Raw genomic sequence first — 9,699 nt, 5'->3', positions numbered from 1 at the left:
AGATGTCAGAGGAAAACAAATAATACCCAAAACCACACATGTGGATAATTTAAGAACTAGGAAGTTAAAATTACTCAGTAAAAGGGGGCAATTTGGTTGTCAAAGATTTATATGTATGTACACTTGATTGGCAGCCAAACTGGTATGGGTCAGCCTCACTGAATACAGTTGTACCGGTAATTAGAGGGCAGATGCCAAATTCAGGTAATTTTTGGGAGTGGACAGGAGGCATGTACCTTCTATATCTGCAGCTTCCCCATACAGGAATTCAACCAACCATGAATGGAAAGTATAGTTAGGCCCACAATTGTGTTTCAACTGAACATGTACTGATTTTTTTCCTTGTCATTTTCCCCTAAACAATACAGAAAAAAATTTATATAATATTTTCATTGTGTTAGATGTTCTAAGTAATCTGCAGATGATTTAAAGTAGACAGGGGCATGTGTGTAGATTATGTGGAAACACTGAACCATTTTATATAAGGAATTTCTGCATCCGTGGATTTGGGTATCTGCATTGGGATGGAGGGTGTCTGGAACCAGTTGTCCCACAGACACTGAGGAATGACAGTTCACAGTTAACTGCTGTGGTCTGAACATAGCTTGTCTCCCAAAACTCCATGTGGTGTAGGCTTGTTTCCAGTGTGGTGGTGTTGATGGGTAGAACCTTAAGAGGAGGCAGAGCCTAGTGTAAGGTATTTAGGTCACTTAGAGTATTGCCCTGGGGAAGGAGTAACGCTGGTCTCTCAGTGAGTTCTTCCTAGAACGAATGTTATAAAGGGAGATCACCCCACACTTTTGGCCCCTTCCTCATATAGCTGGTTCCCATTCAATTTCTATGCCCTGTTATGACACATCCAAGAGACTGGCACCATGTAGTTTATACCCTCCAGCCACCAGGACTGTGGCTAAAGAAACCTTTCATCTGTTTAAGAACATAGCTCCAGACGTTTTTTCTCCAAAAGTCCCCATAAATATAAACAATCTGAAAAAGTCTCTCAAATTCTAGAACTCTCCATCAATCTAGTTTTCAAGATCTGGATCAAATTCCTCCTTATCCAAAAAATCCACACCAGATCATTCCAGTTCACAGGGATTTTTATTTTAAACTCAATTCTTATCAGTACTTTGACAAGCAGTCATTGCCTTTTTTTTTTTTTTTTTTTTTTACTGGCAGAGTGGACAGTGAGAGAGAGAGAGAGAGAGACAGAGAGAAAGGTCTTCCTTTGCCATTGGTTCACCTTTCAATGGCCGCTGCAGCCGGCGCACCGCGCTGATCTGATGGCAGGAGCCAGGTACTTATCCTGGTCTCCCAAGTGGTGCAGGGCCCAAGCACTTGGGCCATCCACCACTGCACTCCCTGGCCACAGCAGAGAGCTGGCCTGGAAGAGGGGCAACCGGGACAGAATCCGGCACCCCGACCGGGACTAAAACCCGGTCTGCCGGTGCCACAAGGCGGAGGATTAGCCTAGTGAGCCGCGGCGCCGGCAGTCATTGCCTTTTGACACATCTTTTGTTGTTTTGCTTTGTTAACTAACTCAAGTAGTTCTTTTTCATTGTTTTTTTTTTTTTTTGACAAAATATCTTTTGTTCTTAGAAGTTTAAAACTCATTAGAGCTAGTATTTTGTATTAAAGTTCTCTATATTCCCAATATCTACCAAAACAAGTAATTCATACATACATACATGACCAGAATTAATGTTGACTATAGTAATCAAAGTAGAACAGTATTGGCTTAAATGAATTAAACATATTTTAGGGCTCATAAATCTCCAAATTATAATTTAAATTTGTTATATGAAAAAGGTGACATAGTGAATAAGTGGTGAAATTATGTATTTGCCAAAATATAATGATGAGGAATTTGACCTTAAATTCAGGGGGAAAGTTTTATTACTACCATGATACTGCATATCCCAAAATTAATTTCAGATGGAGTAAGATTTAAGAGTTTTTGAAGTTTTTTTTAAGTTATGGGTAATAGTGAGTTGGGTGATTCAAATTCTCCTCCAGGAAACAACTAAAAATACTAAGATATTTTTTAATATTTTCTAAACTGCATCAGAGAGTGGCAGCTAGAAAGGAATTACTGAACTAAAGGCAAATAAAACTTGTGAACCCAGAGAACTAAGCTAACATTAAAACAACTTTGCCTCTGACAGTATTTGCCATACAAGCAAACTTGAACTTATGTCTGTGTAGCCTCTTTGGGAGAATGGGATGGAGGAAATCGTTTTAAAGTGAGAAAGCCTGGAAAATGTTCAGAGCTGAATTTATGACACCAAACCATGGATTTCAGAAGTCTAAAAAACCCCAAATTAAATAAATAAAAAGAAAACCAAGACTAAATATATCATAGGGAAACAGGAAAAAAAAAAAAAACAAGAAAATAAATTTTTTTAAAAAGAAAGAAAGAAAAGAAACGCACTGGAGGGAGTTGGGACAAAGGAAAATTCCCCTGCTATGAAACCATCATGAGACTGACAGCTGACTTCTCTCTAGCAACTATGAAAGTAAAAAGCATGGTTTTGTTTCACGTTACTCAACAGATTCTGCCTCCAGTCTGTAATTTCTGTTCAGCCCTCATCCCTTAAAAGAAAGGGAAATATGCCGCTCTTCTGTGTTCTCAGTGAATTCTCTAAGTGCACCTTTTCATCAGAGTTTAAAATAATTTAGATCAAAGCTGTTAGGGATTGAACAGGACTTGGCAGACGTTTAAACCCAAAATGTTGTCCTTTCATCACTGTAATGTTGCACACACACTGGCCTGACTTGTAGCAAATCTGCTCAATGGCAAAGTGTATTTACCCATTTCCCTCAGGAATGCAAGTCCCATTAATGAGAATGGCAGCTTTCATATCTGCCACCATGTGTTAGGATTCTGGGTTCCCAGGGTACCCTATTTAATTCAGTACTCATAAGAGCTCCATGAAGAAAGTATTTTTATCTCCATTTGATTGAAAAAGGAACTGAGGCTGAGAGATTTCACATGGTTTCACAGCAAAAAAAGGCAAAGCAAAAACTAATCTGTGGTCGGCGCCGCAGCTCAATAGGCTAATCCTCCGCCTTGCAGCGCAGGCACACCGGGTTCTAGTCCCGGTCGGGGGCGCCGGATTCTGTCCCAGTTGACCCTCTTCCAGGCCAGCTCTCTGCTGTGACCAGGGAGTGCAGTGGAAGATGGCCCAAGTCCTTGGGTCCTGCACCCCTTGGGAGACCAGGAGAAGTACCTGGCTCCTGCCTTCGGATCAGCACGGTGCGCCGGCCACTGCGTGCCGGCTGCAGCGGCCATTGGAGGGTGAACCAATGGCAAAGGAAGACCTTTCTCTCTGTCTCTCTCTCTCACTGTCCACTCTGCCTGTCAAAAAAAAACTAATCTGTGACCCCAACTCAGTATTTTTCCCACTCCTAATATTATTTCCCCCCAAAGCCCACAATTCAAACACATGATGATACAAATAGCATATTACTACCAAATTCTGGCCCATTTCTAAACTTACATTCTAACAGTTCTGACACTATATGAAATATACACACACCAATATCATTATGTATCTCTTCTGAGTTTAAAAAAAGTATTCTTGGGGCCAGCGCTGTAGCATAGTAGGTTAATCCTCCGCCTGCGGCACTGGCATCCTGTATGGACGCTGGTGCTAGTCCTGGCTGCTCTTCTTCCCATCCAGCTCTCTGCTATGGCCTGGGATAGCAGTAGAAGATAGCCCAGGTCCTTGGGCCCCTGCACCCACATGGGAGACCAGGAAGAAGCTCCTGGCTCCTGGCTTCAGATCAGCGTGGATCAGCACAGCTCCAGCCGTTGTGGCCATTTGAAGAGTGAACAGCAGAAGGAAGACCTTTCTCTCTGTCTCTTCCTCTCACCATCTGTAACTCTACCTCTAAAATAAATAAATAAAATCTTTTAAAAAATTATTCTCAGATCATAAATGCTATACCTAGAAAATAGTAAATGTTCCCCTATTCAAATATCAAATTCAAAAAGATAGAACATTTAGTAATTGCACATTTCTCACAATATGCCACTTGCTGAGGATTATCACTGGTTACAGATTTCCCAACAAAAAGATATATCTGTCTATATAGTGTGGAATAAAGATTTTAAAATAACAGGCACGTTTCTTTTATTAGAAAAAAGTCTCATCAGTACAGACTGAAGATCACTGTTCATTTTATATAGTGAGTGGTGATTATCATGCTGTTGATCTTATATTGGAGAACTTCTTAGGATGCACAGGATTTCTGAGTTTTTATAGACCAAATTCGAATTTCTTCCTTTAAGAATAAGAAGTACAACTTACTCTTTCTGACTGCTTCATAACATGTTTCTATTTAACAAAACATTTGGAAGGGGGTGAGAAGAAGCATATGTTCAGTGATTTCAACATGAGTAATGATTCTTTAGTTCTGCATTGGCCAGTAGTCATGTGTGGCCACTGAACACTTGACATTCCAAACTGGAATGCACTCTAAGTAGAAAATACACTTCAATTTCAAAGACTTAGGATAAAAAAAGTAAACTCAATAATAATTGCTTTGCCATGATTATATACGGATAAATTTTGGAGATAGTGGATTAACCAAAATATATTATTAAAATTAATTTGACCAGTTTTCTCTTTACTTTTTCTAACTTGGCTACTGAAATGTTTAAATTACCTTTGTGGATTGATTTTGTGGTTTATACCACATTTCCAGTGAATCATACCATCTTATGAAAAGGCATTATCCTCAAATTGGTACACTTGTTTCTCTCCGACATCCCTGTAATCTCACAGCAGAGCAGCTAAAGCAAATCTTATGAAAACATGAGTCATGTCACATCACTCTTCCTTGAAAGCCCTCCAGTGGCTTCCCAGTGAGTCAGAGTAAGAACCAAAGTCCTTTCATCAGGCCTCAGGGTCTCATACAACTTGACAGCATCCTCCCTCTGATCTCACTTTCCCCCACCTCTCCTCTTCACTCACTGGGCCCTAACTATAAATGCCTCTTTGCTGTTCCTTAAACACCCCTTGATGCATGCACCTCAGGGCCTTTGCATTGTCTGTTCTTTCTGCCTAAAGCGCTCTTTCCCGAATTATCCTCACAGTTGTTTCCTTCACCTTCTTCCAGACTCACCTTTACAATGAAGCTTAAATATCTTGTATTAAAAGTTGCAGCCCCTGAAAACTCACATTTCCTCCACTGTACCTTGTATTTTTATTTTTCTTTATCCTTTATCTCCTTTAAAATCCACCATATATAGGCCAGTGCTGCGGCATAGAGGGTTAAGCCACTGATTGCAGCGCTGGCATCCCTTATGGGTGCCAGTTCCAGTTCTGGTTGCTCCACTTATAATCCAGCTCCCTGCCAATGCACCTGGGAAAGCAGAAGAAAATGGTCCAAGGGTTGGGGCCCCTGTTCCCATGCAGGAGACCCAGAAGAAACTCCTGTCCTGGCTTTGATCTGCCCCAGCTCTGACCATTGCAGTCATTTGGGGAGAGAACCAGTGGATGGAAGATTGATATTCTCTCTCTCTCTCTCTCTCTCTCTCTCTCTCTCTAACTCTGCATTTCAAATAAAATAAATAAATCTTTGTAAAAAATATACCATATGATTTACTTTCTGTACAAGATTAGAGTTTGAGTTTCACTCTCTTTCCTCATTAGAATGTGAACCCCACAAGGGTAAGAATATTTGCTGTTTGACTTACTGCTGTCATCCAAACATCTATAACATGAGCAGCATATGTTCAGCTCTCGGTTAATACTTCTTGGATGGATGGTGGGGAAAGACATTATTCCATTACACAAATTCTTGACACTTTCACGAGATCCATGGCAGTCTAGGCAATAGAACTGCTACATATAGAAGGAGAAAAGAGTGAGAAACCAATCAATAGACACATCTAAATGCTTGTTTGTCTTCAGTAACATTCCTATCCCCTGCAGATGGAATATCTTAAAGGCAAGAGTGATGTCTTATCCATATGGGTATCCCTTGCACCTAGTATAAAATCTACGGTAAATCGAGCAGTTGGTCCCAATTGTTTATGACCCTGTAGAAATGTATGTATCCACACTCTTGTCATGGTGGGGCAAGACAGGCATACTTCCACACCTGCTGATTTTGGATTTAGCCATGTGACTTGATTTGGCCAATGAGCTACTAAAGATGTGCCTACACAGATAGGCTCATCCCTCTTGTGCCTCCAAACTCCTTTATGAAAAGATAGAATTCTAGGACCCACTGATTCTCGGGTCTGGGTCCCACACTCAGATACATAGACCAAGCCTCAGCTTGACCCACAGGTTGAAATCTATGCTCAATAAATACATGATTTTTGTTGCATGCCATTGAAATTTTGCACTTGTTTGGTAAATATGGCTAATACAGAACCTGATGCATAGTTATATGATGCATAGTCATAAAATAATTATATATCTAATAGTGAGAAGTTGCATGAATTATCTGTCTTTCCTTTCTGGTGCCTTATCACCTGTATTGTTGTACTCATACTTCTATTTGTTGGATCTGTATTTGTTGCTCCTAAATTTTACCCATTGCCTTTGTGCCTCATGGAAATGTATTGTGTGTCCCTACACCAACCTACCTGACTTTACAACCTCTTCTTGTCTTAACTACTGCCCTCCCACTACCCAACCACATCTGGCTTTCTACTCTGTTCAAGTTTGCCCTTAATTAATCCTGGGTTAATCTCCTGCAAGTCTAAACTCCACCACAGTCCATTTCCCTGTCCTGAGAGAGAGAACTCTATTCATGAAGATTAAAAAAAAGTAAATAGACCTGAGTAAGAAAAAATGGGATATTGGACAGTAGGGTTAACAGGAAAGAGAAATAGTTCACAAAAATATTTAAGGTGTGTGTAGAAAGGCAGACATATTCATCATTTCTCCAGAAAAGGTCACTCCAAATAAGATAACATTTAGACAAGCAGGAGATAGAATTCAATTCATATTCTATTCTCTCCCAGAAGCACCGCAAGCAGCCTTTGTCTGGCACCTTGATAAACTGCTGCATGTACTCCCAAGCCCATTGGGTGCCAGCACTAATGGACAAATGATGTCATCCCAAGGAACGGAAGACATGCACTCCAGAAAGGATGTTCGTCCCTGTGGGAGGACCCCTGAAGTCCAACTTCATCTATGCCACCACCGGGAAAGTGCTGAGGCACTGTTTTGGCATCTCCCACTGAAATCTCCCTGTGTGTGAATTTTTATAATTGCCTCCTTTGAGTTCATGTTGTAAGTGCTGATTGCTTGGCTCCAAAGGATGCAAAGCTCTTAGAGACCATTTTCAGGTCCTCAGAGCTGCTTCCCCTTTCCTGAAGGCCCACGCAGGTACCAGGGAAGTCCATTTCCTTTATCACTTTACGGAGTCAATTAATTTTAAGGTGAAGGGTCATTCTTCTTGTTAATGGCAAAAGAATCCAAATTAGTTGATATGATATGTGAGTTTGTATTTTGTAGAAATCAGCACAGTGTGCCGGCCGCAGCGCGCCGGCCGCGGCGGCCATTGGAGGGTGAACCAACGGCAAAAGGAAGACCTTTCTCTCTCTCTCTCTCTCTCTCACTGTCCACTCTGCCTGTCAAAAAAAAAAAATAGAACGAAAAGACAATGTGCATTTTCCATGGACTTTTAGAAGACTCCTCATACTGTGTCTTGAGTTCCCTCTATTATTTCTTTCTTTAATAATATTAATTTGTGGGCATTTTCTAAGTGTTATGAGAATGGATCTTTTTCAAAATATATTTTTTTTTATGGAACGCTTCATGAATTTGCGTGTCATCCTTGCACAGGGGCCATGCTAATCTTCTCTGTATCGTTCCAATTTTAGTATATGTGCTGCCGAAGCGAGCACTCAAAATATTTTTTAATGATAGCATGCATCAAGAAAACTGAACCAATCAAAACAATGTGAAGTCTTTCATAAAGTGAATACACCAATGATCCAGCACTCACCTCATGACACCAAACATCACCAAAAGCTGAAAAGCCTCCTGAGGCAGCTCTGCGCCCCTGCCTGTTGCATGCACACATAAGCCCATATCCTGACTTCTAACACCAGGTATATGTTTAATGATTTCTGAGCTTCACATCAATGGAGCCACACAGCATGAACACTTCTTTATTTTTTCTTTAAAGATTTTATTTATTTATTTGAGAGGTACAGTGAGAGGGAGAGACAGAGAGAAAGGTCTTCCACCTGCTGGTTAACTCCACAAATGGCCACAATGGCTGGAGCTGCGCTGATCCGAAGCCAGGAACCAGAAGTCTCTACATGGATGCAGGGGCCCAAGGGCTTGGGCTATCTTCTACTGCTTTCCCAGGCCATAGCAGAGAGCTGGATGGGAAGAGGAGCAGCCAGGACTAGCACCAACATCCATATGGGATGCCGGCACCGCAGGTGGAGGATTAACCCACTGCACCACGGCGCCGGCCCCAGCATGTACACTTCTATATCTGCCTTCTTTCATGCATGATTATGTTATGTCATTTTTAATCCTTTGCATTATGTAGATGTAATTCAGCCATTCTCACTGCCACATAGTATTCCACTGTTTGAAGACATTTCATTTGGCTTATCCACTGTGCATGGAAATTAAGATAACTGTCCATTTTGATGTGTTAAAAATATTGTCCTGCGAATACATTACTTACAACTTTTTTTTTTTTTTTTGACAGGCAGAGTGGACAGTGAGAGAGAGAGACAGAGAGAAAGGTCTTCCTTTGCCGTTGGTTCACCCTCCAATGGCCGCCGCGGCCGGCGCGCTGCAGCCGGCGCACCGCGCTGATCCGATGGCAGGAGCCAGGAGCCAGGTGCTTTTTTTTTCCTGGTCTCCCATGGGGTGCAGGGCCCAAGCACCTGGGCCATCCTCCACTGCACTCCCTGGCCACAGCAGAGAGCTGGCCTGGAAGAGGGGCAACCGGGACAGAATCCGGAGCCCCGACCGGGACTAGAACCCGGTGTGCCAGCGCCGCTAGGCGGAGGATTAGCCTAGTGAGCCGCGGCGCCGGCCTACTTACAACTCTTGATGAACATACGTACATGTTTCTAAAGGGATTTACCTAGTAATGATCATTTTAACTTAGAAATTCTTCCTATAAAAACAATTCTGTGGCTGGCGCCACAGCTCAATAGGCTAATCCTCCGCCTGCGGTGCCGGCACACTGGGTTCTAGTCCCGGTCAGGGCGCTGGATTCTGTCCCGGTTGCTCCTCTTCCAGTCCAGCTCTCTGCTGTGGCCCAGGAGGGCAGTGGAGGATGGCCCAAGTACTTGAGCCCTGTACCCGCATGGGAGACCAGGAGAAGCACCTGGCTCCTGGCTTCAGATCATCACGGTGCGCCGGCTGCAGCGGCCATTGGAGGGTGAACCAATGGAAAAGGAAGACCTTTCTCTCTGTCTCTCTCTCTCACTGTCCACTCTGCCTGTCAAAAAAAAAAAATCTGTATAAATGTGTTGACAGATTGCACTGTACCCCACAAAAGTGTACAATTATTTTATGTGTCAATAAAAAGTTTTTAAAAAGTTGGTATTCTTGAAAAGGATGGAATTTTAAATTCTGAGTTGCAGGTTTAAACTTTCATAGAGTCTCCCTTTTTCATCTTCCCTTATCTGAAAAATAAACAAGTTTCTCTGAAGAAAGGGTCTAAACACTGAAACGCATCCAAGAATTAATAGCATAG

General features: G+C 42.0%; 1 non-coding gene across 1 annotated transcript; it reads right to left on the bottom strand.

Moving 5' to 3' along the window:
- Positions 1-7,766: 7,766 nt before the first annotated feature.
- Positions 7,767-7,873, bottom strand: LOC127492194 (U6 spliceosomal RNA). The gene has a single exon (XR_007921354.3). It is a non-coding gene; the product is annotated as a U6 spliceosomal RNA (small nuclear RNA).
- Positions 7,874-9,699: the final 1,826 nt, after the last annotated feature.

Source organism: Oryctolagus cuniculus, chromosome 9 (genome assembly GCF_051225735.1).
Source record: "Oryctolagus cuniculus isolate XC-2025 breed Fujian yellow rabbit chromosome 9, ASM5122573v1, whole genome shotgun sequence".
Classification (NCBI taxonomy): domain Eukaryota; kingdom Metazoa; phylum Chordata; class Mammalia; order Lagomorpha; family Leporidae; genus Oryctolagus; species Oryctolagus cuniculus.
This window is presented reverse-complemented; position numbering and strand designations above follow the sequence as displayed.